Consider the following 16489-nt stretch of genomic DNA (forward strand, 5'->3'; position numbering starts at 1 on the left):
ACACAAAGAATGGCCCTTCCACTCGCAAACGCAGGAGACAGCGACAAAGCAAAAAAAAAAAAAAAAATATATATATATACTATTTAGTTGTTTTGCTTTGCTTTGTCGCTGTCTCCTGCATTAGCGAGGTAGGGCAAGGAAATAGACGAAAGAATGGCCCAACCCACTCACATACATATGTATATGCATACACGTCCACACACAGCACACATACATACCTATACATCTCAATGTATACATGTATATACAGACACAGACATATACATATATACCCATGTACATAATTCATACTGTCTCCCTTTATTCATTCCCATCGCCACCCCGCCACACATGGAATAACAACACCCCCCCCTCATGTTTGCGAGGTAGAGTTAGGGAAAGACAACAAAGGCCCCATTCGTTCCCACTCAGTCTCTAGCTGTCATGTAATAATGCACCGAAACCACAGCTGCCTTTCCACATCCAGGCCCCACAGAACTTTCCATGGTTTACCCCAGACACTTCACATGCCCTGGTTCAATCCATTGACAGCACGTCGACCCTGGTATACCACATCGTTCCAATTCACTCTATTCCTTGCAAGCCTTTCACCCTCCTGCATGTTGAAGCCCCGATCACTCAAAATCTTTTTCACTCCATCTTTCCACCGCCAATTTGGTCTCCCACTTCTCCTCATCCCCTCCACCCCTGAGACATATATCCTCTTGGTCAATCTTTCGTCACTCATTCTCTCCATGTGACCAAACCATTTCAAAACACCCTCTTCTGCTCTCTCAATCACACTTTTTTTATTACCACACATCTCTCTTTTTATTACCACACATCTCTCTTACCCTATTATTACTTACTTGATCAAACCACCTCACACCACATATTGTCCTCAAACATTTCATTTCCAGCACATCCACCCTACTGCGCACAACTCTATCCATAGCCCACGCCTCGCAACCATACACCATTGTTGGAACCACTATTCCTTCAAACATACCTATTTTTTTCTTTCCGAGATAATGTTCTCGACTTCCACACATTCTTCAAGGCTCCCAGAACTTTCGCCCCCTCCCCCACCCTATGATTCACTTCTGCTTCCATGGTTGCATCCGCTGCCAAATCCACTCCCAGATATCTAAAACACTTCACTTCCTCCAGTTTCTCTCCATTCAAACTTACCTCCCAATTTACTTGACCCTCAACCCTACTGTACCTAATAGCCTTACTCTTATTCACATTTACTCTCAACTTTCTTCTTTCACACACTTTACCAAACTCAGTCACTAGCTTCTGCAGTTTCCCACATGAATCAGCCACCAGCGCTGTATCATCAGTGAACAGCACATCTCTCTTACCCTTTCATTACTTACTCATTCAAAGTACCTCACACCTCATATTGCCCTTAAACATTCAATCTCTCCTGTTACTTCCTCACACAAGTCTCCTTGCCAAGCTCGCTCACTATCACAATATTGGCTGCATACATTGGCAACTTCCTTTCTGTTTCTCCTTGGTTGAATTTCACATTACTGTCTACCAATATCGTTATCTGTAAAACCAGACAAGTAAGCATGGTGACCGCACTACTTTTACATAGTCTCACATATATTCTAAATATCACACTCTAATTCATGCTTTACTTCCTTTTCTAATGAATATTCTAAACAGCATTCAGGTTTTTCCATGCATACTGTGTAAGAGTCAGAAAATATGAGTGTTTTTGGTGCCATTATAGGCATTAAAGACTTCCTTAGTGAGAGTCTTTTGGCACTGGCAGTATGAATAGGTACAGTGCCAAAAGACTCTCCCAAAGGAAACCTTTAATGAAGCACACTGCTATTCATAAGACCAGCCAAAAGACCTTCTCGCAGAGGATTTATTTAGAGCAGCACATTAAACTCACACAGGAGGGAATCCTCAACTTGACTGGATCTAAATTGAGTGGCTTCTCGCCTGTGTGAGCTTTCCTGTGCCACAGTGAATGTCAGCTTGACAAGATGATGTCCTGCAACCAAACAGCTTAGGAAGTGAAACAGAAAGTTGGTAATGGTTAAGTACTTCTCAGTCATCTGTAAGGGCTCAGATGGATGACACTGAATGGTCACAGTGCCAGAAGATTCTCGCATAGGAAACCTTTGATGAAGCACTCATATACATAATACCAGCCAAAAAGACCTTCTCCCAGAGGATTTATTTAGCGCAACGCATTAAGCTCACACAGGTGAAAATCCTTGACCTGACTGGACTCGAGTTGAATGGCTTCTCACCTGTGTTAACTTTCATGTGCCACAGTGATTGTCCACTAGACTAGATGATGTCCTGCAGTCAGACAGCTCAGGAAGTGAAACAGGAAGTTGGTAATGGTTAAGAATCCATTAGGTAGTACTTCTTAGTCATCTGGAAGGACTCAGAGGGATGACACTGAAATTGATAAGGAAAAATTCTTAGCCTTAAGTTTATTTTTATGCTGAAGAAATGATACCACTAAATTTATATAAAGTCATTGCAAAAAATTTTAAACCATTCTGTACATTATGAAACAGTAAAGCAGCCACTCCCCAACTGATAATGAGGATAACTGTAAATACCCTAAGAAGATATTTATCTATTTGATATACTTGATCACCGTTTACCGCTTCAGCGAGGTAGCACCAGGAAATAGATGAAGAATGGCCCATCCACTCATATACACATATAATACATAAACACCCATACATTCACTTATCCCTTCGGTAAGGGGAGAAAGAATACTTCCCACGTATTCCCTGCATGTCGTAGAAGGCGACTAAAAGAGGAGGGAGCGGGTAACTGAAAATCCTCCCCTCTCATTTTTGATTTTCCAAAAGAAGGATCAGAGAAGGGGGCCAAGTGAGGATATTCCCTCAAAGGCTCAATCTTCTGTTCTTAACACTACCCCGCTGATGGGGGAAATGGTGAATAGTATGAAAAAAAAAATATACATAACATGTATACATACATATACCTACACATGCAAAGAAATATACTTATATACACATGTACATAATTGCACTTGCTTGTCTTCATCTATTCCTGGCACTACCCTGCCCCACTGGAAACAGTATCACAACCCCATGCCTCAGCGAGTTTGCACCAGGAAAACAGACAAAAATGGCCACATTCGTTCACACTCAGTCTGTAGCTGTCATTTATAATGTACCAAAACCACTGTTCCCTATCCACAGTCAAGATCCCACAGACCTTTCCATGGTTTACCCCAAACATTTCACATGCCCTAGTTCAGTTCATTGACAGCACATCAACTCCGGTATACCACATTGTTCCAATTCACTTCAGTCCTTGCATGCCTCTCAACCTCTTGTATGTTCAGGCTCTCATTGCTCAAAATCTTTTTCATTTCATCCTTCCACCTCCAATTTGGCCTCCTGCCTCTCCTTGTTCCCTCCACCTCTGACACATATATCCTATTTGTCAATCTTTCCTCACTCATTCTTTCTATTTGTCCAAATAATTTCAACACACCCTTTTCTGCTCTCTGAACCACACTGTTTTTATTTCCATACATCTCTCTTATCTTTTCATTGCTTACTTGGTCAAACCACCTCACACGATATATTGTCCTCAAACATTTCATTTCTAGCATATCCACCCTCCTCCATACAACCCTATCTGTCGGCCATGCCTTGCAACCATATGATATTGTTGGAACTACTATTCATTCAAACGTACCCATTTTTGCTCTATGAGATAATGTTCTCTCCTTCCACACAGTTTTCATCACTCCCAGAACTTACATCCTCTCCCCACCCTGTGTCTCACTTCTGCTTCCATGGTTCTATTTGCTGCTAAGTCCACTCCTAGATATCTAAAACACTTCACTTCCTCCAATTTTTCTGCATTCAAACTCGCATCCCAATTTATTTGTCCCTTTACCGTACTGAACCTAATAACCTTGCTTTTATTCATGTTTACTCCCAACTTTCTCCTATTACACATTTTTCCAAACTCAGTCACCAACTTCTGTAGTTTCTAACTTGAATCAACTACCAGAACTGTATTATTGGCGAACAAGAACTGACTCGCTTCCCAAGTCCTCTCGTCCCCAACAGACTGCATACTCGCCCATCTCTTCAAAACTCTTACATTTACCTCCCTAACCACCCCATCCATAAACATATGAAACTACCATGGAGACATCACACACCCCTGCTGCAGACCAGCCTTTACTGGGAACCAATTACTCTCCTCTCTTCCTACTCATACACATGCCGTACGTCTTTGGGAAAAACTTTTCACTGCTTCTAGCAGCTTACCTCCCACATCATATACTCTAAAGAACTTCCACAAAGCATTTCTATCAACCCTATCATATGCCTTCTCCAGATCCATAAATGCTACATACAAATCCATCTGTTTTTTAGAGTATTTCTCCCACACATTCTTCAAAGCAAACACCTGATCAACACATCCTCTACTACTTCTGAAACCACAGTGCTCTTCCCCCATCTGATGCTATGTACATGTCTTCATCCTCTCAATCAATACCCTCCCATACAATTTCCCAGGAATACTCAACATACTTATTCCTCTGTGGTTTGAACACTCCCCTTTATCCCCTTTGCCTATGTACAATGGCACTATGCATGCATTCTGCCATTCCTCAGGTACTTCACCATGATTCATACATACACTGAACATCCTTAACAACCAATGGACAACACAGCCACCCCTTGGTTCCATCTGTTGCTAAGTCTACTCCCAGATATCTAAAACAATTCACTTCTTTCAGTTTTTCACCATTCAAACTTTTATCCCAGTTAACTTGTCCCTCAACCATACTGAACCTAATAAATAACCTTGTTTTTATTCACGTTTCCTCTCAACTTTCTCCTTTCACACATACTTTTTCAAACTCAATCACCAGTCTCTGCAGTTTCTCACACAAATCATCCACCAGAGCTGTATTATCAGTGAACAACAACTGACTCACTTCCTAGGCCCTTTCATCCATGAAAGACTGCATACTTGCTCCTCTCTCCAAAACTCTTGCATTTACCTCCCTAACCACCCCATCTATAAACAAATTAAACACTGCTGTAGCAAACCGACCTTCCTTGGGAACCAATCACTCCTCTCTTCCTACTTGTACACATGCCATATATCCGTGGTAAAAGCTTTTCAGTGCTTCTCTCTGTTTTATACTTGTTCACTGTTTTCTGCATTAGCCAGTTAGCACCAGGAACAGACAAAGAAAAGGCCTCATTTGCTCACATCCATTCTCTTAGCTGTTACCAACTTGCCATCCACAACCAAGCCCCACAGACCTTTCTGAGGTCTACCTCAGCTGCTTCATATGCCTTAGTTCAGTCCAGTGACAGCATACCACCCATTGTATGCCACATTATTCCAGTTTAGTCTATCCTAAGCATGCATTTCACCTTTTTGCACATTCAGGTTTCAAGAATTTGAAATCTTTTTCACTTCATCTTTCCATCTCCTATTTGGTCTCCTGTTCTTGGCCCTTCCCTTCTTACCCATACATCTCTTTTGTTAACCTATTCTCATTCATTCTTTTTATGTCCACACTATTTCAGCATACTCTCTTCATCTCCCTCAACCATGCCTCATTGTTCCTACATCATTATGCACTCAGTGAATCCTCTTCACACCACATATTGTTCTCAGCCATTTTATTTCCAACACATTCACTCTCTTCTGTACATTCTCATCTGTAGCCCAGCCCTTACATTCATGCATCATCATTGGAACTACCATACCTTCAAAGATACCCATTTTTGCCCATCCAGATAGTGACTTGCCTTTCCACACATTTCCAGTGCTCCCAGAACTTTCAACCCCTCATCCACCTGATGACTCACCTTCATTTCTATTGTTTCATATGTTGCCATGTCTTCTCCCAGGTATCTAAAACACTTCCTCCATGTTTTTTCCAATCATACTCACACTGCAGCTAATCTGTTTCTCTGCACTATGAAAGTTCATAACCTTGCTTGTATTCACACTTATTTTCAGTATCCTTTGCTTATACACTTCCCTGGATTTAGACACAAACCTCTGTAGTTTCTCACTTGAATCTGCCACCATTGCCGTATCTTTAGCAAACAACTGACTTGCTTCCTGGGACCTATACAGATTACATAGCTGCCCTTCTCTCTAAGACCCTTTCATTTATCTCCTTCACCACCCAATCCATAAACAAATTAACTGCCATGTTGACATCATACTCCCCTGCTGAGAACACACCTGGCACCACTCACCCTCCTGTCTACCTACTCGCACATACATCTTACTCCCTGTTCCTGATAACTTTCCTTCCCCACCATATATTCATAGCACCTTTCACAAAGTATCTTTGTCAACCACCATCATTTGCTTTCTGCAGATCCACACATGCCACATACAAATCTTTTCAGTTTCTTTAAGTATTTCTCACACCCCTTCAGAGCAAACGCCTAATAAACATATCCTCTACCAATCCTGAAACAACATTGTTTCTCCTCAGTCAGATGCTCTCGATATGTCAGCACCCTTTAAGTCACCATTCTTCGATACAACTTAAGAGGTACACTCAACAAATTTATATCCTCATAATTTACGCACTCACCTTTGTCCTCCTTGCCTTTATACAATATCTCTATACATGCATATGATTTGGTGATTTTCCATATAGGCTCTACTTTATTTTCTTAGTAGCACTGGTTATGGGAAATTTTTTCTTTTCCTTCATGGAATTGCTACCATATGCCGTTCTGAGCACTCAGGTGACTGTGGTATCAAACTCTTTCTCTGGCTGTACTGAGCATAGTGGAAAGGGTTTCTTTAACTGAAATTTTTGTTTAGAATCTTCTTTACAAAGATTATGATGATATTGTTTGACCTTTCTGCAGCTGCTTTTGGGCTCATGTTCAGATTTGGCTTTGATAGAGGTTTTGAGGCTCTCAAATTATGTTGTGTTAACTGAGGGCTTCTCACTCCTTATGCATTATGGTGGAGACTTTACCATCAATGCCCCCAGTGGTTTTGATATTTGCCTTGGTGATTATAGCATTTGTTTATGGCATGGGGGTGATATTTGTTAATGCTTACGCTTAGGATGTTCTGTATACATTGGCCATTGCTCCAGCACTTTCTTCAATTTTGCTCAGTTGCACTATGGTGACCTTTTTTTTTTTCGGTATGCATGCTAGTCTGTTGTTGTAGAAGCATTTCTTACGCTGTTTTTCCTAGATATAGTCCAGGTTGTCTTGACAAAGGAAAAGCAAAGACCATTTTTGCCTTAACCTTTTTATTACACATGCAGTATTTCTGATCTGGGATGACCCTTACAGCCCTTTGGCATTATAGTAGCATTCACTACACCTTCACTGCATCCTTGACATTAGTGACCTTTGGCAAACCTCACAGTTTAGGTTAAAAGCCATCATCTCTACACCCTTATCACTGCCATCTTCCTTACACCCTTGACTGTTTTCCTTTGACTTGAACATTATAGATTAGGACAAAGGCTACTTCACTACACACACATCTTCAACACCACTGGCTCTTGATCAGACCCTTATTGGCTTTTAACCAGACCCCTAATGGATATGTCAAAGGTTGTCTCCTCTACCTGAACAACACAATTTGGGTCAAAGGCCATCATTACTACACCCTCACCCTCATTGTACTCCTAACATAAGTGGTCCATAACCTAAACCACTACACCCTCATTCTTACTACAATATAATCTTCACCACACTTCTCTCCTCCCTGATTAAACAGAAGTTGATTATAAAAGAACATTTGATAAGAGACATATATATAAATCTCATACTGAACCATTGTTTATAAGATTCAAGGAGGGTATTTAGCATAGGAGTGCTACACCATTATTAGAAAAGGTTTTCTCTCCAGCCAGAGTAACCCAAATTGGCAAGATTCTACTCCTGAGATATACACACAGTAGAGGCATGGTGATTTTTCTTAGCATCCGCTATACTCATTGTCGATCACCTGCTTCCATGGAGAAGGGGGCTCTATAACCAATAACCATATGGCCTGGTTTGTTTAAGCTGTTGAAACGCCATAAATTCAATGTTTTCCTTCACCATTAGGCTGGATCCAGTTAGTTTGGTCTCTCAGCAGTGATATAATTAGGGACCACAACCCTGCCAACATAGTGTGTTCCTTTACTAGAGCTCATAAACCTTCCCACCATGATAAGATAGCTCCATTAGGAGTATTAGTTATAGTGATCTCACCTTAATGCATGTCATAAGTACCTGATGTTAGGGATTTGATCTTTACATATTATTAGTGTTCGATGTAAGAAATCTGATTTTTATACTTCATTGATATTTGATGTAAGAGATCTGATCGTTATATACTGTCATCATTTGTTGTGAGGGATTAGATCACCATATATTATCAGCATTTTGTGTTGGGATTTTATCTACGTGTCATTAGTTTTTAGTGTAAAGAATCAAATTTCCATGGGTTCACAGTGTTTGATAACAGAAATCTTATTCCTGTGTAATATAGACATGTTGCATATAAGGTCTGAGCTCTGAATAATGTTAGCACTTAATTTTGATCTTATGTCAACATCATCAACATTTCATTTAAAAGTTTCCTCTATACTTTTCAGCAGCCTTTGATAGTAAAGGTTTCATCTGTATTACCTTCAACATCAAAACTAATGTTTACTTTCCTGTCATTGGCAGCTCCTGGTGCTCAGCACAGGAATGAGACATATGCCCTCAAGCTTTCCCAACAAATGAGATGCCTGAAGAACAAAACAAAGTTGTAGCAGTGTCAAGGGCATTACAACAACAACAAATCATGTAGGACTAACATTCAGTGAAGTAAAGAAAATAAAGCAACAGCAGTAAATTGTAAATCTTTAATGTCTACAGCAACAATAGTTGAAGCAGCTAAAGAACTTCAGTAACAGTAAGTATACAGTATCATTAACATTAGAGGCTTTGAGAACAGCATTAGTAGGAATAATAAAAGGAGAGTCAAATAAAGAAAAAACTACTTAAGAAAAGTTGAAGGAATCAGGGAAGAAAGGTGTCTATGAATGAGAATGACTATAGTTTATGTTTGATACATTTCATTGTTCTTAATTTGAATTGATCATCACCGACTTTCCTCTATGATAAGGACCAAGATTGATGCTTTGCGCAGTGAGGCTTTTTCTATCGTACATACAACAACCATGGTATTGTAATGTGTTTCACTGTGTATCCTTTCTGAAAAGCCATTGCATCATTAAGTGACAGAAGTAAATTATAAATGTCATAATTCTTGGTATGAGCTCTGAACTGGAGCATCATGTGTGGAGAGTCAATGGTGTATAATGGCATAAAAAAAAGTCATTGATAACCATTCAAAATAGGGCTTTCAAGCATCAGATTATATAAGTAGAACAAATCAGTTACTTGGTTATAGTGAGGATATTGTATGTGCGGGAGCATGGTGCAGTTTTAGAAGTCATATATCATGAATTGCCACCTCAATTACCTCATGGAATATAGAATGGAGGAATGCAGCTTTTATTTGCTGTCTTTATGTGTTTGGTGATATTTTTACTTTTTTTTTTCAGTTCACATCTTCCCTTTACCAGTAACTCACCCTGGATCCTAAGAAGTTTTCCCTCAAAGAGAGGCATGTATTCTTACTTGGGAACAAGGAAATGTATGTACAAGCAAGATTTCAAGATTTACCAACAGGGTCAAATCCACCATCCAGAAACTTGTTTAGTTTTCCTTCTACTGTTGTACCTACCCAGAAACCTGGGTCTTGTTGCCATAGGAAGACCAGTTAGGCAGTTGATAACCAGAGAAGAATGGGTTTTTCAACAACTCACACTTCACCAGTTACCAGTTGCCTTACTGGCCTTTCTAGGCTGACCGTGCTCCATGTTTCAGAGAGAGATGACATAAGAAGGAAGTCTAAACAAGTGTCTGCATGATGGACTCTGTCTTGCCAGTACACCTTAAAGTCTCACTTGTTCACAATTTCCTTCTTCCAAGCAAGAATATGGGCTTTTTTTTTTTTACCAGGATAATTTCTTAGGACTTATGGTTATTTACTGGTAGAGATGAAATATCATCTGGAAAGGAAAAGGCATACCTCCACTCCAAGCAACATAGGGTAACTAAGGTGGCAAATTGTGTCATCTACCGGGCATATAAAATTTCCGCCATAAGTGAGTATGAGGATTTGTTCAAAAAGAAGTTAAAACACTCATATATATATATATATATATATATATATATATATATATATATATATATATGATTCCCTAAATACATCCCATTCCTCCCCCACTCCCCTTACTTCCATTGTTCTCACCTCTTTCCATTCTGTACTCAGTCTCTCCTGGTACTTCCTCACACAGGTCTCCTTCTCAAGCTCACTTACTCTCACCACCCTCTTCACCCCAACATTCACTCTTCTTTTCTGAAAACCCATACAAATCTTCACCTTAGCCTCCACAAGATAATGATCAGACATCCCTCCAGTTGCACCTCTCAGCACATTAACATCCAAAAGTCTCTCTTTCGCACGCCTGTCAATTAACACGTAATCCAATAACGCTCTCTGGCCATCTCTCCTACTTACATAAGTATACTTATGTATATCTTGCTTTTTAAACCAGGTATTCCCAACCATCAGTCCTTTTTCAGCACATAAATCTACAAGCTCTTCACCATTTCCATTTACAACACTGAACACCCCATGTATACCAATTATTCCCTCAACTGCCACATTACTCACCTTTGCATTCAAATCACCCATCACTATAACCCGGTCTCGTGCATCAAAACCACTAACACACTCATTCAGCTGCTCCCAAAACACTTGCCTCTCTTGATCTTTCTTCTCATGCCCAGGTGCATAAGCACCAATAATCACCCACCTCTCTCCATCAACTTGCAGTTTTACCCATATTAATCGAGAATTTACTTTCTTACACTCTATCACATACTCCCACAACTCCTGTTTCAGGAGTATTGCTACTCCTTCCCTTGCTCTTGTCCTCTCACTAACCCCTGACTTTACTCCCCAGACATTCCCAAACCACTCTTCCCCTTTACCCTTGAGCTTCGTTTCACTCAGAGCCAAAACATCCAGGTTCCTTTCCTCAAACATACTACCTATCTCTCCTTTTTTCACATCTTGGTTACATCCACACACATTTAGGCACCCCACTCTGAGCCTTCGAGGAGGATGAGCACTCCCCGCGTGACTCCTTCTTCTGTTTCCCATTTTAGAAAGTTAATACAAGGAGGGGAGGATTTCTGGCCCCCCGCTCCCGTCCCCTCTAGTCGCTTTCTACGACACGCGAGGACTACGTGGGAAGTATTCTTTCACCCCTATCCCCAGGGATGATATACATATATATATACATATACACATACACACACATACACATACATACGCACATATACACACACACACACACACATACATATATACACATATGAAAAAATGTAAGAAACAATTTAGAAAACTGAAACTTCTAGCTTGAAATGAATGAAAAAAATGAATGTCACATAATGGTTCAACCTCTGGCTATGGAAAAAAGGAAATGTATAATTTATTTACACGAACGTCAATATCAGTTCTCATCAATTTAACCCTGTATCAATAGGCTTCAATGTCTAAGCTACATTTTTCTCCAATTTCACTATTTTCCTTCACATTTTCAATTGTGTCTGAAGGTTCTACTTCAAGAGTGATTGTTTTTCCAGTAAGGGTCTTCACATCTTGGTTCCATCCACACACATTTAGGCACCCCAATCTGAGCCTTCGAGGAGGATGCTTTACTTGTGGTGCTGACTTCCCGTTGCAGGAATTTGGAGTCAGTCCTCAGCTGGAATCCACACATCCTCTACCACAAAGCATAAAAAAAAAAGAAAAAAACATTTTTTTTTTTTTTTTTTTTTTGTCGCTGTCTCCCGCGTTTGCGAGGTAGCGCAAGGAAACAGACGAAAGAAATGGCCCAACCCACCCCCATACACATGTATATACATACGTCCACACACGCAAATATACATACCTACACAGCTTTCCATGGTTTACCCCAGACGCTTCACATGCCTTGATTCAATCCACTGACAGCACGTCAACCCCGGTATACCACATCGCTCCAATTCACTCTATTCCTTGCCCTCCTTTCACCCTCCTGCATGTTCAGGCCCCGATCACACAAAATCTTTTTCACTCCATCTTTCCACCTCCAATTTGGTCTCCCTCTTCTCCTCGTTCCCTCCACCTCCGACACATATATCCTCTTGGTCAATCTTTCCTCACTCATATATATATATATATTATTTATATTTATTTATTTTGCTTTGTCGCTCTCTCCCGCGTTTGTGAGGTAGCACAAGGAAACAGACGAAAGAAATGGCCCAACCCACCCCCATACACATGTATATACACACTCGTCCACACACGCAAATATACATACCTATACACCTCAATGTACACATATATATACACACAGAGACACATACATATATACCCATGCACAGAATTCACACTGTCTGCCTTTATTCATTCCCATCACCACCTCGCCACACATGGAATACCATCCCCCTCCCCCCTCATGTGTGCGGGGTAGTGCTAGGAAAAGACAACAAAGGCCTCATTCGTTCACACTCAGTCTCTAGCTGTCATGCAATAATGCCCGAAACCACAGCTCCCTTTCCATATCCAGGCCCCACACAGCTTTCCATGGTTTACCCCAGACGCTTCACATGCCCTGATTCAATCCACTGACAGCACGTCAACCCTGGTATACCACATCGATCCAATTCTATCTATTCCTTGCCCGCCTTTCACCCTCCTGCATGTTCAGGCCCCGATCGTTCAAAATCTTTTTCACTCCATCTTTCCACCTCCAATTTGGTCTCCCACTTCTCCTCATTCCCTCCACCTCCGACACATATATCCTCTTGGTCAATCTTTCCTCACTCATTCTCTCCATGTGCCCAAACCATTTCAAAACACCCTCTTCTGCTCTCTCAACCATGCTCTTTTTATTTCCACACATCTCTCTTACCCTTACATTACTTACTTGATCAAACCACCTCACACCACACATTGTCCTCAAACATCTCATTTCCAGCACATCCACCCTCCTGTGCACAACTCTATCCATAGCCCACACCTTGCAACCATACAACATTGTTGGAACCACTATTCCTTCAAACATACCCATTTTTGCTTTCCGAGATAATGTTCTTGACTTCCTTACATTCTTCAAGGCTCCCAGGATTTTCGCCCCCTCCCCCACCCTATGATTCACTTCCGCTTCCATGGTTCCATCCGCTGCCAGATCCACTCCCAGATATCTAAAACACTTTACTTCCTCCAGTTTTTCTCCATTCAAACTTACCTCCCAATTGACTTGACCCTCAACCCTACTGTACCTAATAACCGTGCTCTTATTAACATTTACTCTTAACTTTCTTCTTTCACACACTTTACCAAACTCAGTCACCAGCTTCTGCAGTTTCTCACATGAATCAGCCACCAGCGCTGTATCATCAGCGAACAACAACTGACTCACTTCCCAAGCTCTCTCATCCACAACAGACCTCATTCTTGCCCCTCTTTCCAAAACTCTTGCATTCACCTCCCTAACAACCCCATCCATAGACAAATTAAACAACCATGGAGACATCACACACCCCTGCCACAAACCTACATTCACTGAGAACCAATCACTTTCCTCTCTTCCTACACGTACACATGCCTTACATCCTCGATAAAAACTTTTCACTGCTTCTAACAACTTGCCACCCACACCACATATTCTTAATACCTTCCACAGAGCATCTCTATCAACTCTATCATATGCCTTCTCCAGATCCATAAATGCTACATACAAATCCATTTGCTTTTCTAAGTATATCTCACATACATTCTTCAAAGCAAATACCTGATCCACACATCCTCTACCACTTCTGAAACCACACTGCTCTTCCCCAGTCTGATGCTCTGTACATGCCTTCACCCTCCCAATCAATACCCTCCCATATAATTTACCAGGAATACTCAACAAACTTATACCTCTGTAATTTGAGCACTCACTCTTATCCCCTTTGCCTTTGTACAATAGCACTATGCACGCATTCTGCCAATCCTCAGGCACCTCACCATGAGTCATACATACATTAAATAACCTTACCAACCAGTCAACAATACAGTCACCCCATTTTTTAATAAAGTCCACTGCAATACCATCCAAACCTGATGCCTTGCCGGCTTTCATCTTCCGCAAAGTTTTCACTACCTCTTTTCTGTTTACCAAATCATTTTCCCCAACCCTCTCACTTTGCACACCACCTTGACCAAGACACCCTATATGTGCCACTCTATCATCAAACACATTCAACAAACCTTCAAAATACTCACTCCATCTCCTTCTCACATCACCACTACTTGTTATCACCTCCCCATTTGCGCCCTTCACTGAAGTTCCCATTTGCTCCCTTGTCTTACGCACTTTATTTACCTCCTTCCAGAACATCTTTTTATTCTCCCTAAAATTTAATGATACTCTCTCACCCCAACTCTCATTTGCCCTCTTTTTCACCTCTTGCACCTTTCTCTTGACCTCCTGTCTCTTTCTTTTATACATCTCCCACTCAATTGCATTTTTTCCCTGCAAAAATCGTCCAAATGCCTCTCTCTTCTCTTTCACTAATAATCTTACCTCTTCATCCCACCTCTCACTACCCTTTCTAATCAACCCACCTCCCACGCTTCTCATGCCACAAGCATCTTTTGCGCAATCCATTCCCTGATTCCCTAAATACATCCCATTCCTCCCCCACTCCCCTTACTTCCATTGTTCTCACCTTTTTCCATTCTGTACTCAGTCTCTCCTGGTACTTCCTCACACAAGTCTCCTTCCCAAGCTCACTTACTCTCACCACCCTCTTCACCCCAACATTCACTCTTCTTTTCTGAAAACCCATACAAATCTTCACCTTAGCCTCCACAAGATAATGATCAGACATCCCTCCAGTTGCACCTCTCAGCACAGTTACATCCAAAAGTCTCTCTTTCACACGCCTGTCAATTAACACGTAATCCAATAACGCTCTCTGGCCATCTCTCCTACTTACATATATATACTTCTGTATATCTTGCTTTTTTTTTTTTTTTTTTTTTTTTTTTTTGCCGTCTCCCGCGTTTGCGAGGTAGCGCAAGGAAACAGACGAAAGAAATGGCCCAACCCACCCCCATACACATGCCTTGATTCAATCCACTGACAGCACGTCAACCCCGGTATACCACATGACTCCAATTCACTCTATTCTTTGCCCTCCTTTCACCCTCCTGCATGTTCAGGCCCCGATCACACAAAATCTTTTTCACTCCATCTTTCCACCTCCAATTTGGTCTCCCTCTTCTCCTCGTTCCCTCCACCTCCGACACATATATCCTCTTGGTCAATCTTTCCTCACTCATTCTCTCCATGTGACCAAACCATTTCAAAACACCCTCTTCTGCTCTCTCAACCACGCTCTTTTTATTTCCACACATCTCTCTTACCCTTATGTTACTTACTCGATCAAACCACCTCACACCACACATTGTCCTCAAACATCTCATTTCCAGCACATCCATCCTCCTGCACACAACTCTATCCATAGTCCACGCCTCGCAACCATACAACATTGTTGGAACCACTATTCCTTCAAACGTACCCATTTTTGCTTTCCGAGATAATGTTCTCGACTTCCACACATTCTTCAAGGCTCCCAGAATTTTCGCCCCCTCCCCCACCCTATGATCCACTTCCGCTTCCATGGTTCCATCCGCTGCCAGATCCACTCCCAGATATCTAAAACACTTTACTTCCTCCAGTTTTTCTCCATTCAAACTCACCTCCCAATTGAATTGACCCTCAACCCTACTGTACCTAATAACCTTGCTCTTATTCACATTTACTCTTAACTTTCTTCTTTCACACACTTTACCAAACTCAGTCACCAGCTTCTGCAGTTTCTCACATGAATCAGCCACCAGCGCTGTATCATCAGCGAACAACAACTGACTCACTTCCCAAGCTCTCTCATCCCCAACAGACTTCATACTTGCCCCTCTTTCCAAAACTCTTGCATTCACCTCCCTAACAACCCCATCCATAAACAAATTAAACAACCATGGAGACATCACACACCCCTGCCGCAAACCTACATTCACTGAGAACCAATCACTTTCCTCTCTTCCTACACGTACACATGCCTTACATCCTCGATAAAAACTTTTCACTGCTTCTAACAACTTGCCTCCCACACCATATATTCTTAATACCTTCCACAGAGCATCTCTATCAACTCTATCATATGCCTTCTCCAGATCCATAAATGCTACATACAAATCCATTTGCTTTTCTAAGTATTTCTCACATACATTCTTCAAAGCAAACACCTGATCCACACATCCTCTACCACTTCTGAAACCACACTGCTCTTCCCCAATCTGATGC

The 16489-nt window shown here is 41.3% G+C and overlaps 1 long non-coding RNA gene across 1 annotated transcript in view; it reads left to right on the plus strand.

Annotated features, from left to right (window-relative positions):
* The window catches only part of LOC139750371 (uncharacterized), a 153585-nt gene that overhangs the window by 100978 nt on the left and 36118 nt on the right, over positions 1–16489 (plus strand). The window contains exons 2-3 of the long non-coding RNA XR_011713118.1: positions 8694–8922; positions 9578–10183. This is a non-coding gene — a long non-coding RNA (uncharacterized lncRNA). The remainder of the gene's footprint in view (positions 1–8693; positions 8923–9577; positions 10184–16489) is intronic.

The sequence above is a fragment of the Panulirus ornatus genome, chromosome 9 (assembly GCF_036320965.1).
Source record: "Panulirus ornatus isolate Po-2019 chromosome 9, ASM3632096v1, whole genome shotgun sequence".
Lineage (NCBI taxonomy): Eukaryota > Metazoa > Arthropoda > Malacostraca > Decapoda > Palinuridae > Panulirus > Panulirus ornatus.